Source organism: Elephas maximus, chromosome 2 (assembly GCF_024166365.1).
Source record: "Elephas maximus indicus isolate mEleMax1 chromosome 2, mEleMax1 primary haplotype, whole genome shotgun sequence".
NCBI lineage: Eukaryota > Metazoa > Chordata > Mammalia > Proboscidea > Elephantidae > Elephas > Elephas maximus.
The window spans coordinates 105,099,850-105,112,366 of NC_064820.1; the positions used below are offsets into that span (position 1 = coordinate 105,099,850).

A 12,517-nucleotide genomic window follows, 5' to 3' on the forward strand; every position below is an offset into this window, starting at 1 on the left:
TTCCTTCCTTGCTTCCCACTCTCCCTTCTATGCTGCTGCTGCTTTTTCTCCTCTTTCTTCTCCTCCTCCTTTTCTCCCTTCTTTTCCTCTTCCCGCACCCCCCCACACCCATTCTTCTCTTCCTCCTCCTTTTTCTTCTCCATAAGTGAAGGGAAACTTTTTCACCCCATTTAAGAGAATCTCCTTTTTTTTTTTTCAAAGAAAAATAACCCAGTAGGTAAATATGTATGGGATTCCCATCTCAGCATTCTCATATACCCCTTCGAGGACTGTACTTATCACTGGCAGAGACCCTGGCCACAAGTAAACGAAACATAAGATATTTATAAGCAAAGGTTGTTGTTATCTATCCTTTATTCTGAAAGATTAAGTCATGAGAACCTTAATGGATACTACCTTATGGGCGCAATTATTTTGTTTACTAAACACTTTTGTTTTTGTTATAGTAGATGGACCTTGAAGAAGGATCTCTGCCATCTGTGTCCTGAACACCTAAAAAAATAGTTCATCTGCTATTCAAGAAAAATAAACAGAGAGAAGTAGCCTCTGAACTTGGGCCAACCTCTGTCCTGTGCTGTTTCCTCATCCTGAATGTTGCCACATGGTAGACAGTGTGCTTGGGTCACTTTTAGCACATTTTCTGAAATTTAAGGAAAGTCAAGATTGGCCTACCTGTCTTGTAAATAGCATATAATACAGTGTGTCTATGTTTGTGACCTTGTATTAAAAACTCCAGTCAATTCAATGGGCCATGTTTTGTAGAAATCACAAAATATTCTTCATTTAGATTTTTTTTCTTTTATATAAACTTTTGATAAAACACGAAGGCACAACATTAAACCATAATTCAGAGAAATAATTTCTGTGGAGAAGCTAGCATTGTGGAGCATAGACTGGTAACTTTCTTTTCACCTACTTTGATCCAGAAAAATAATTTAGAATACCTTGTATAGCTATGGACCGTATGTGTTACAGCTGACCCACTCTCACTTATTTTTGCTAGACTTTTCAGGACAAGTTCAATGCTCAGGTGAGACCCTGAAGCACAAGCATTTTGTGTAGCTATATGGCTTGGGGAAACCCTGGTTAAGTGCTACAGCTGCTAACCAAAGGGTCGGCACTTTGAATCTGCCAGGTGCTCCCTGGAAACTCTATGGGGCAATTCTACTCCATCCTATAGGGTCGCTATGAGTTGGAATCGACTCAATGGCACTGGGTTTGGTTTTTGGTTTTTTATATGGCTTGGTTGCCAGGTAAAAGTATGGAAACAAAATGGAACGAGGAAGTTGTTCAATGGGCATAAAAAGCTGCTTTGAAAAGAATAAAACAAGAAACTGAGATGCGTATGCCTTTTAAAGCTGGAGCTTATACATTGGAGCTTATGGCTCTAATAAAATACTCTGCTTTTTTGCATAGTAATTATAAGAATAAAAGGTGTGAAAAGGAGATAGAATAAAAAAATATTGAGAGTAAATTTAATTGGGATTTATATATGCAGTCATTCTAGAAATAAATATCCTAAGGCAGGAATATTTTTTGGGGGATACCTCTATAAATATGATTTCTTTATTTCATTTTAATTGGAAGATGATGTGCCCTTAAATGTTCTGAATAGTTTTTTTTGTTTGTTTTGTTTTGGCTTGTTTTCTATATACTATATTAGCATAAAATCAATAGATTTTTAAAAGCATTTTAAACATCGATTTTCTTACAAATCTTTATAAACTGGCTCAGATGTCGTCAGGGTTGCTAAGTGACTGTATACTTCCAATAACCACATTTCATGGATAAACATATCCTAAAATCTGAGCCTACTTTTTCTTTTTAATACCTCAAAAAACGTTATTTTTCTGAACTGTGGAAGTATTGATTGGAGCTCCTTTGCATACTGTATCTTGGGGTAGCAGACTTATGGAGCTTTTGACTGTCAGGTTTATGAAAGCTTTCTTTTCATATAGTTATAATTTATTTACTTATAATCCCTGCTACAAGTTATTTCTCACAAATCAACTGAAGAAGAGGCTTAGAAATGAAAATATAAAGAGTCTCAGACTCATAGCAGTGACACGACTTACCTAGAACCATGATGAAACTTTTAATTTTTGTTCCATCATGTATGATATAAGTCTATTCAGTAGCTCTCACTTTCTTTTGCCACAACAGAGTTCTTTTGCAATTTGACTGTCACCAATGTGCTTCTGGAGCCCTGGTGGCACAATAGTTAAGAGCTACGGCTGCTAACCAAAAGGTCAGCTGTTCGAATCCACCAGCCACTCCTTGAAAACGCTATGCGGCAGTTCTGCTCTTTCCTATAGGGTCATCATGAGTTGGAATAGACTTGACGGCAGCAAGATAGGTTTTTAATATTCTACTTCTTTTTTCTTTACTTATATACTGTTTTTTTTTTTTGTGTGTGTGTGGTTTGGGTATATACTGTTTATCTTTGAAGAGTTTTTTTTTTTTTTTTTTTAAATGACTGATAGACTACAAGGGGAATAATTGAGGTCAAAATTCCCTAATTCCAGTAGGAATAAGAAAGTTTTATTTCTTTTGAAACTTTCTTTTCAGGCCAGGGTCCCAGAGATTGACCACCTCCTCAACTCTAGAAATGTACAAGCAGGGCATATTATATAAAAATAAATAAATAAATGTTTAAGGACATCAGAACATAGGAAAATGGAAATATAGAAAGAGATAAGAAGGATGGAAATGACAGCATACAAAATGCATACTTTTCAGTTTGATTGCAGGCCAGCCGTAGAATCCCAGTTTTATTCTGACTTCCTAAGAAAACAAAGCAAAGGAGAAATGTTTACTTGCTTGTTACATTATTTATATACTTTCCATGTATAGCAGATGCTCAGGAGGACAGAGATGAGAGAGAAATCCTACTTGGGAGATTTAACAGAGAAACCACTGTATAATATGAATCATGTCTTCCAAAACAGTTTCATAGGACTGTCTTTTAGGGTCAACAATATGATAAAAAGGACAATTCGATAAATGCAATTTTACTAGAATACAGAACGACGCAGTCCAAAAATTTAGCTGTCTACTGATCTGCCCTCACCCTCAGCCTGATTTCTAGAAGGGGGAGTGGAAGAAGTTAGGTTAATCTTTTATTCCCTAAATTCTACTGCAACATGACTCCTCAGATAAGATTAATCCTACGCATCCCTCCAAATATTTACTCAATTTGATTTTCTTCTGTTCTGTAGGTAGCAACCTGAGGTGGGACGTGACAATGGCAATTAGCCTTTTCACTTTTCTTTAATCTCACATAGGTATAACTTCTTTATCACGGCCTCAGATGATTCAGTGTTGTCACTGAAACACATTGATCTCATTATCTGGAAGAGAAATGGTACCAAAGTATCTTGGGAAGAGATTTAATAATCTCCTTCTTATGGGCCATCTCTCAGATGAGGAAGTAAATTATTGTGCCTCTGTGCTTTCCTCTGGGGAATCTGAGAGAGCTTTGCAGCAGATAACATCTCAAGAAAAGGAGGAATTCCCCAAAAGGAGAACAGCAGAAGAGTACTGAAGTCAGAGGGGGAAGTATATACAAAGGCACACAGATATATAGAGCATGGGCTGGTTACGAAGTGATAGGCATGGTGGTTGGAATGCAGAAGTGGAGTGCAGGACTGTGTGGGTATGTGACTAACATATGAAGCTGTGAAGAACCTGGAAGAGTTAGGAGGCAGGAAGAGAAGTTTAGGAGGCTACTGTGGTAGTCTGTGTGAGATGAAGGTTTCGAGATGAAGATTTCAAGATGATTTGGAGGTTTCTAGCTTGAAACTAAAACCAGTAGCCTTCGAGTTGATTCCATCCCCATGTGTGCAGAGTAGAACTGCTCCATAGGGTTTTCAAGGCTGTGACCTTTCAGAAGCAGATTGCCAGGACTTTCTTGTGAGATATTCTTGGGAGGTGGTTCAAACTGCTGACCTTTTGGTTAGTTACCAAACCGATCAAAACCAAACCTGTTGCCATGGAGTCAATTTCGACTCATAGCACAGTTGAACTAACTGCCCCTTGGGCTTCCAAGGAGAGGCTGGTGGATTTGAACTGCTGACCTTTTGGTTAGCAAATGAGATCTTAACCACTGCACCACCAAGGCTCTTCTAACATTTAACCGATTGCACCACCCAGGGACTTCTGGCTTGAAAAAAAAAAAAAAAGCCTATGGTATATTCTGATTCACTTTTTTCCTATAAGAATGTTAAAGAAGGAACAGTTTTATTTGTTAGTTAGTTTGGTTGTTTAGGGAAGGGAAAAAATGGAGAAGGTTAGAAGGAATAAATTTCATTTTGGACATGTCGAATCTAATAGACCTTTGAATTACATGTTCAGTAGATAATCATAAGTAAGGATGTAGAGCTTCAGAGAGAAGTCAGGGCTGGATATAAAGATTTGTGAGATAATCAGCACATAGGTGGAGGTAGAAACGATGAGGGAGGGGAGAATCTCAAGAAGAATAGAGTACCTAACTGCTTTGAAAGCCATAAAGAGATCATGTAGGAAAAGACTAGGAGGTGGTCATTTGAATCAGAATGTGGAAAAGTTGTGAGCCTGTGTCAGTGGTCTCTGCTTTGACAGAGGCTAAGGGGATCAAAAGTGCATTTGCATGAACTGAATTATTAGGGACATATTTGTGGTTACTTTTGTATGCTCTGTATACAGCTATACCTTAAAAAAATAACTTTGGCTTTAATTTCATAAAATCATTCCAATAATAAAATATTTGGGGTTTATTTGAAAAAGAGCACCAGTTTAATTCATTTTTTTTGGTTTATTTTTGGTAAAAATATACACAGCAAAACTCATTCTCACTTCACAGTTTCTAGACATAATGAACAGTGACATTGGTTAAATTCTTCACATTGTGTCAACATTCTTCTTATTTTTGTTCTAGTTGTTGTACTTCCATTTATTTAACCTACCTGCCCCCTAACCTTCTCATCTATGCTTTGAAATAGCTGATGACCCTTTGGTCTTGTATAGATAATTTTTTTTTTTTTTAAGTAATACAATACTCAAAGGTGACAATCATTACACTTTGGCTAAACTCTTACTTTATAGGTGACTTCAGGGGATAATTTCAATGCAAGGTTTGAAAAGCAACTCAGGGCCATAGTCTCTGGGACTCTGCAAGACTCAGTTGGTCCAGTAAGTCTGGATTCTTTAAGAATTTAAAGTTCTGTTCCACATTTTCCTCCCTTTTTATCAGGATTTCTCTATTATGTTCCTAATCAGAACCTTCAGTAGTGGTAGCTGGGCACCATGTAGTTCTTCTGGTCTCAAAGTGGAGGAGACAGTTCTTTATGAAGACAATTAGTCCTGCAATCCATTTCCATTTCTGATTCTTAAGTTTCCTTCTTTCTCTTTTGTTCTAGTCTAATAAAGATCAATAGTTGTATCTTCAAGTCACTGTTTTTTTAACTACCACAGAATATATGACTATTTTGCAATCATTTCTGGATGGATGTAAGATAGGCAACTCAGGGCAGAAAGTACACATTAATGCTAAATATGCAGCAATCAGGGGACAAAAAAAAGCATGTATTTAAAATGCACTGCTTCAGCTTGTAATACTTAGATAAGTCAATTTATCCTTTTTGTTTTCTCCTTATTATTATTTTGCTTAATTAGTTTCAGTCATTTTCTGATGATAGGGATGTGATTTTTTTTATTTGTTGTTCATCCATATTTTGATTAACCAGGAGCCTGCTAGAGTGGAAAAAAACACAAAATACAAACTAAAGGAGATTTTTGTTACAACTCTCCCTAGCTATATTAACCTGGACACATCACTTTACCTATTGAGACTTTGCGTCTCAGATAAAATGATGTTTTCTGAATTCATGGAACTACAAGTTTTCTTCCAAGCTCTAAAATTTTATGGGGGAAAAACATAAATGTGGCATTCATTGCTTAAAATCCTCTAACATGTTCCTATTAAACCTACATAAAAATCCAAGCTTTTTCTTGTTGTGATTCACAAATTTTCCATGGTCTGACCCCTGTCTTGCTCTTCAGCCCCTTTTTGCTCCATTTTACCCTTTGTTTCCCAAATTTCAGCCATCTTGGGTTTGTTTTAGTTCTTTCTACCTCAAACACCCTACTCCCTTTATCTGGAATCTTCCTTCCCCTTCACCTCATTAACTCCTACTCTTTCTTTATATCTTGGTCAATCAAATGCTATTTCCTCAGCTAAGCCTTCCCTGAATTTCCCTGTCCCCACCACTGTAGGAGGTACTGGTGGTTCAGTGATAAAATTCTCACCTTTCACGCAGGACACTCAGGTTCCATTCCGGCCAATGTACCTCATTACAGCCATCTGTTAATGGAGGCTTGTGTGTTGCTATGATGCTGAACAGGTTTTAGAGGAAGTATGAAGGCCCTGGTGATCTACTTCTGAAAATCAGGCAATAAAAACCCTATGGATCACAATGGACTGGGTAGCTATAACAACAAAAACCTGTGTTACTTCTTGTCGATTATTTCACCTTAACATTTATCTCAGTCTCTGTTTAATAATTATTTATGTGTACTAAGTTAAAGAGATTGGATGAGCGTGCCAGCAGTTATTTTTTGGTACAACCACCTACTTGTTTCTGTCCCTCATTCTTCCACAGGAACACAAAGAAAAAAAGAAATAGAAGACTGCTTTCATGATAGCCACTTAGGAATTGCCTGATATATGAAGAGGAGGCAGCAACATGAATTTTAGGTCAACCTTTTGATGTGTAGGTCCCAAAACACCATGCCAGGACATTTTATACCTGAAGGGAGAAGTTGGGGTTCAATTATGCAAGATTTATGGAAGAGGACTTAAACTGAACGAGGTATTCAGAACTAAAGAATCTCAGCCTTATCTGGTTGGTGGTCTTGATCATGAACTGATCATCTATGTGTGTAAATAAGCAAGCATCAGAAATACCCAAAGCTAGAAGGTGTCCATTTTTTGTTTCCACTTTCAAGGGTATTTGATAGTTCTGTGGCTCCAGGGAGCTCATCAGTGATTTCAATGGTGACTCTGGTGGCAGGCATGAAAAACAGTCTCAACATCTTTGAGAACTGCCCTAATAATGTGTTTATTTACTTGATGCCCACCTTCCCTCACCATTTGTCTGTCAGTTTGTCATACTGTGGTGGCTTGCATGTTGCTGTAGTGCTGGAAACAATGCCACTGGTATTTCAAATACTAGCAGCGTCACCCGTGTTGGACAGGTTTCAGCAGAGTTTCCAGATTAAAAAGGACCTGGCAGTCTACTTCTGAAAAAATTGGCCAGTGAAAACCTTATAAATAGCTGTAGAACATTGTCTGATATAGTGCTAGAAGATAAGCCCCTCAAGTTATAAGGCACTCAACATAAGACTGGGGAAGCAGAGTCAGCCTTACTGACATGAATAGAGTCAAATATTCAGGACCTTCATTTGCTGATGCAACATGACTCAAAATAAAAAGAAACAGCTACAAACATCTATTAATAATTGGAATGTGGAATGTAAAAAGAATGAATCTAGGAAAATTGGAAATCATCAAAAAATGAAATGGAATCCATAAAGATCAATATCCTAGGCATGAGTGAACTGAAATGGACTGATATTGGCCATTTTCAATCAGACAATCATACTGTCTACTATGCTGGGAATGAAAAATTGAAGAATAGCATGGCATTCGTTGTCAAAAAGAACATTTCAAGATCTATCCTGAAGTACAATGCTGTTAGTGATAGGATAATATCCATATGCCTACAAGGAAAGCCAATTAATACAAGTGTTATTCAAATTTATGCACTAACCACTAAGGCCAAAGAGAAAGAAATTGAAGACTTTAACCAACTTCTTCAGTCTGAAATTAATCAGACATGCAATCAAGATGCATTGATAATTACTGGTGATTGGAATACCAAAGTTGGAAACAAAGAAAAAGGATCAGAGTTGGAAAATATGGCCTCGTTGATAGAAACGACACCAGAAATTGCATGATAGAATTTTGCAAGATCAACCACTGCTTCATAGCAAGTACCCTTTTTCAACAACATAAACAGCAACTATACACGTGGACCTTGCCAGATAGAATACACAGGAATCAAATTGCCTACATCTGTGGGAAGAGGCAATGGAGAAGCTCAATATTATCAGTCACAAGGCGATGGGCCTACTGTGAAAGAGACCATCAATTGCTCATATGAAAGTTCAAGTTAAAGCTAAAGAAAATTGCAGCATGTTCTTGAAAGCCAAAATAGATCTTGAGTATATCCTACCCGAATTTACAGACCATCTCAAAAATAGATTTGACACGTTGAACGCTAATGACCGAAGACCAGATGAGTTGTGCAATGACATCAAGGACATCATACATGAAGAAAGCAAGAGGTCATTAAAAGACAGGAAAGAAAGGACCAAAATGGATGCCAGAAGAGACTTTGAAACTTGCTCTTGAACATCAAGTAGCTAAAGCAAACTGAAGAAATGATGACGTTAAAGAGCTGAACAGAAGTTTTTGAAGGGTGGCTTGAGAAGACAAAGTAAAGTATTATAATAAAATGTGCAAACACCAAAAGGGAAGAACACGCTCAAGATTTCTCAAGCTGAAAGGACTGAAGAAAGAATTCAAGCCTCGAGTTGCAATATTGAAGTACTCTACAGGGAAAATATTGAATATGGAAGGGATACAGAGTCATTGTATCAAAAATAATTGGCCAATGTTCAGCCATTTCAGGAGGCAGCATATGATCAAGAATCCTTAATACTGAAGAAAGAAGTGCAAGCTGTAATGAAGGCATTGGTAAAAACAAATCTCCAGGAATTGACAGAATTGATATGTTTCAACAAATGGGTGCAGTGCTGGAGGTGCTCACTCGTCTATGCCAAAAAATTTGGAAGAGATCCATATCTATGCCCATTCCAAAGACAGGTAATCCAACAGAATGTGGAAATTATGAACAATATCTTTAGTATCACACACATGTAAAATTTTGCTGAAGATCATTCAAAAGTGATTGCAGCAGCACATCGACAGGGAACTACCAGAAATTCAAGCTGGTCAGAAGAGGGTGTGGAATGAGGGATATCATTTTTGATGCCAGATATATCTTGGCCGAAAGCAGAGAATACCAGAAAGACGTTTACCTGTGTTTTTTTGACTGTGCGAAGGCATTCAAGTATGTGAATCATAACAAATTATGGACAACATTGTGAAGAATAGGAATTCCAGAACATTTAATTGTGCTCATGAGAAAACTGTACATACACCAGAAAAGAAGGCAGTCTAAAATCAGGAAAGGTGTATGTCAGGGTTGTATCCTTTCACTATACCTCTTCAATCTGTACCCTAAGCAAATAATCCGAGAAGCTGGACTATATGAAGAAGAATGCGGCATCAGGATGGAAGGAAGACTATTTAACAACCTGCAATATGCAGAAGACAAAACCTTGCTTGCTGAAAGTAAAGAGGACTTGAAGCACTTACTAATGAAGATCAAAGATTATAGCCTTCAGTATGAATTACACCTCAACATAAAGATCAAAAATCCTCACAACTGGACCAATAAGCAACATCATGATAAATAGGGAAAAGATTGAAGTTGTCAAGGGTTTCATTTTACTTGGATCCACAATCAATGCCCATGGAAGCAACAGTCAAGAAATCAAATGGCGTATTGCATTGGGCAAACCTGATTCAAAAGATCTCTTTAAAGTGTTAAAAAGCAAAGATACCACTTTGAGGACTAAGGTGGGCCTGACCCAAACCATGGTATTTTCAATTGCCTCAAAGGTGGACAATGAATAAGGAAGTCTGAAGAAGAATTGATGCCTCTGAATTATGGTATTGATGAAGAATATTGATTGTACCATGGACTGCCAGAGGAACAAACAAATCTGTTTTGAAGAAGCACAGCCAGAATGCTCCTTAGGAGCAAGGATGGTGAGATTTCATCTCACATACTTTGGACATGTTATCAGGAGGAACCAGGCCCAGGAGGAGGACTCATGCTTGGTAAAGTAGAGGATCAGAGAAAAAGAGGAAGACCCCCAACGAGACGGATTGACACAGTGCTGCAACAATGGGCTGAAGCATAACAATGGTTGTGAGGACGGAGCAGGACTGGATAGTCTTTCATATACTTGTACATAGGGTCACTTTGAGTTGGAAATGACTCTAAGGTACTTAACAGCAGCCACAACCACCTTCCCTACTAAGTGTTAACTCCCTAACATCAGGGATAGTACTTGTCTTATTTGCATTGTTACTGTCATGCCTAGCCCTGTCCTGGCACATAGTAGGTGCTGATTCATTTTTTGTGTTTCATTCTTGTACAGGAGCTATGTTAATCTTCTGTGTATTATTCCAATTTTAGTGCTGCCAAAGTGAGCACTTATTCTTTTTTGAATGAATGAATTACTTTAATAGCAAACTGTGGGTGGTGCCTTGAACTCTGCAGAAAAACCAATTCAGACACAGTTTCAGACAGGAATGTATGAAATAACAAGACCATATGACACTGGCATTTCTATTTGTCATGAAAATATTTTTCCACTCTAGTTAGGTCTAAATTAGATTTTTTGCTATACAAAATGATCAATGGAGAGAAATTACATTATCAGTATTTAGAGGAATAAGCCATACTAGACATGGGTAGATTCCTTTTAATGTTAACTACTAAAAATTGCCATATAACTCGATCAAACTTCTGGTAAGATATGTCACTGTAAACCATTCTTAGAATATCCCGAATCTTGTTTGCTTTTTTCGCTGTTAATTTTAAGATTGCCAGTTCTGTCAGTGGGCCCCATCATTGAAACATGTTGTTGTTGTTAGGTAGGTGCCGTTGAGTCGGTTCTGACTCATAGTGACCCTATGCACAATAGAATGAAACACTGCCTGGTCCTGAGCCATCCTTACAATCGTTGTTATGCTTGAGCTCATTGTTGCAGCCACTGTGTCAATCCACCTCGTTGAGGGTCTTCCTCTTTTCCGATGACCCTGTACTTTGCCAAGCATGATGTCCTTCTCCAGGGACTGATTCCTCCTAACAACATGTCCAAAGTATGTAAGACGCAGTCTCACCATCCTTGTTTCTAAGGAGCATTCTGGTTGTACTTCTAAGACAGATTTGTTCGTTCTTTTGGCAGTCCATGGTATATTCAATATTCTTCACCAACACCACAATTCGAAGGCACCAATTCTTCTTCGGTCTTCCTTATTCATTGTCCAGCTTTCACATGCATATGATGCGATTGAAAATACCATGGCTTGGGTCAGGTGCGCCTTATTCTTCAACATTTTAAAGAGGTCCTTTGCAGCAGATTTACCCAATGCAATGCGTCCTTTGATTTCTCGACTGTTGCTTCCATGAGCGTTGACTGTGGATCCAAGAGCATCCTTAATGTGATCCATTGAAAAATAAACAAATGGTTACTGTCAATACTCATTCATAACAGAATTGGGTGCATCTGTATAGAAGTGCGTTATATAGGGTTTTCAACAGATGATTTTTTTGAAAGTAGATTGCCAAGCCTTTTTTCTGAGGCACCTCTGGGTGGACCCAAACTTCCAGTCTGTTGGTTAACAGCTGAATGTGTTAACCCTTTATATCACCCAGCCACTGTATGGGTTTCACAGTCACTCCTTACTTTGTCATAAGGTTTTAGCTCCTCTCCTTCACGCCTTTGACTACGTTAGCCCTTTTTAAGATGGTAAAGAAAACAAAGTGAGACAAAACAAAACAAAATGTTACGGTACAAGCAGGCTCATTTGAAAGAAATGCAAGCTACTACAATCACCTAACAAGTGACTATGAGTGAGGCAGCATTGATCAGATTTTCTTACCCCCTTTGCTGAACAATCTCTTATTATCTTCCCATCTTTCACACCTTGCCTAACTATTTTTTTCCTATGACGTCAGGTTCACTTACTAAAAACATCCTATGACTCTCAGTTATTAATATGCTTAGTCTATCTTTCAAATGTGCGGAAATTTCCCTGTTTTGAATCCTCCTTTCCCCTCCTATTCATACATCTTATATAAACATTCAGAGAATTCTATACAAAATTGTTCTAAAAAAAATAATATTGTACTGTGCAGTAGTTTCCTTCCTTAGGGCTATTAAATGAAAATTGATACTGAGATTTTGAGAGAAGAGCAAGACAAATGCTTTCTCCTTCAAGTGATAAGCAATCACTAAAGAACTGAGCAAGAAAAAGGGTGAAATCCGGAATATCTGCAGAGATATTTCCTTTTATAATGAGTACTGCTTCCTCTCCTGAGTTGTAATTTTATCCATTTAGGCTAAACTTAATAAGGCCTTGATATTATGCGTGAAAGATGGAAATGATGTAAGTACATTTGTGAAGCCAAATTGCTCAAGACAAACCTTCCTACTGAGAAATGAGAGACATATTCTCCCTTTGTCTTAATGCTGATGGCAAATCAAAACCAAAGCTAAAATAGTGGCAACTTGTGGATTGCATCATTTTTTTTAATTGAGTAGAAGAAATAAAATA

The 12,517-nt window shown here is 37.7% G+C and overlaps 1 long non-coding RNA gene and 1 pseudogene across 2 annotated transcripts in view; one reads left to right on the plus strand and one right to left on the minus strand.

Moving 5' to 3' along the window:
• The window catches only part of LOC126068367 (uncharacterized), a 411,592-nt gene that overhangs the window by 283,020 nt on the left and 116,055 nt on the right, over positions 1–12,517 (plus strand). The window lies entirely within an intron of this gene.
• Positions 10,288–10,388, minus strand: LOC126070740 (uncharacterized; annotated as a pseudogene).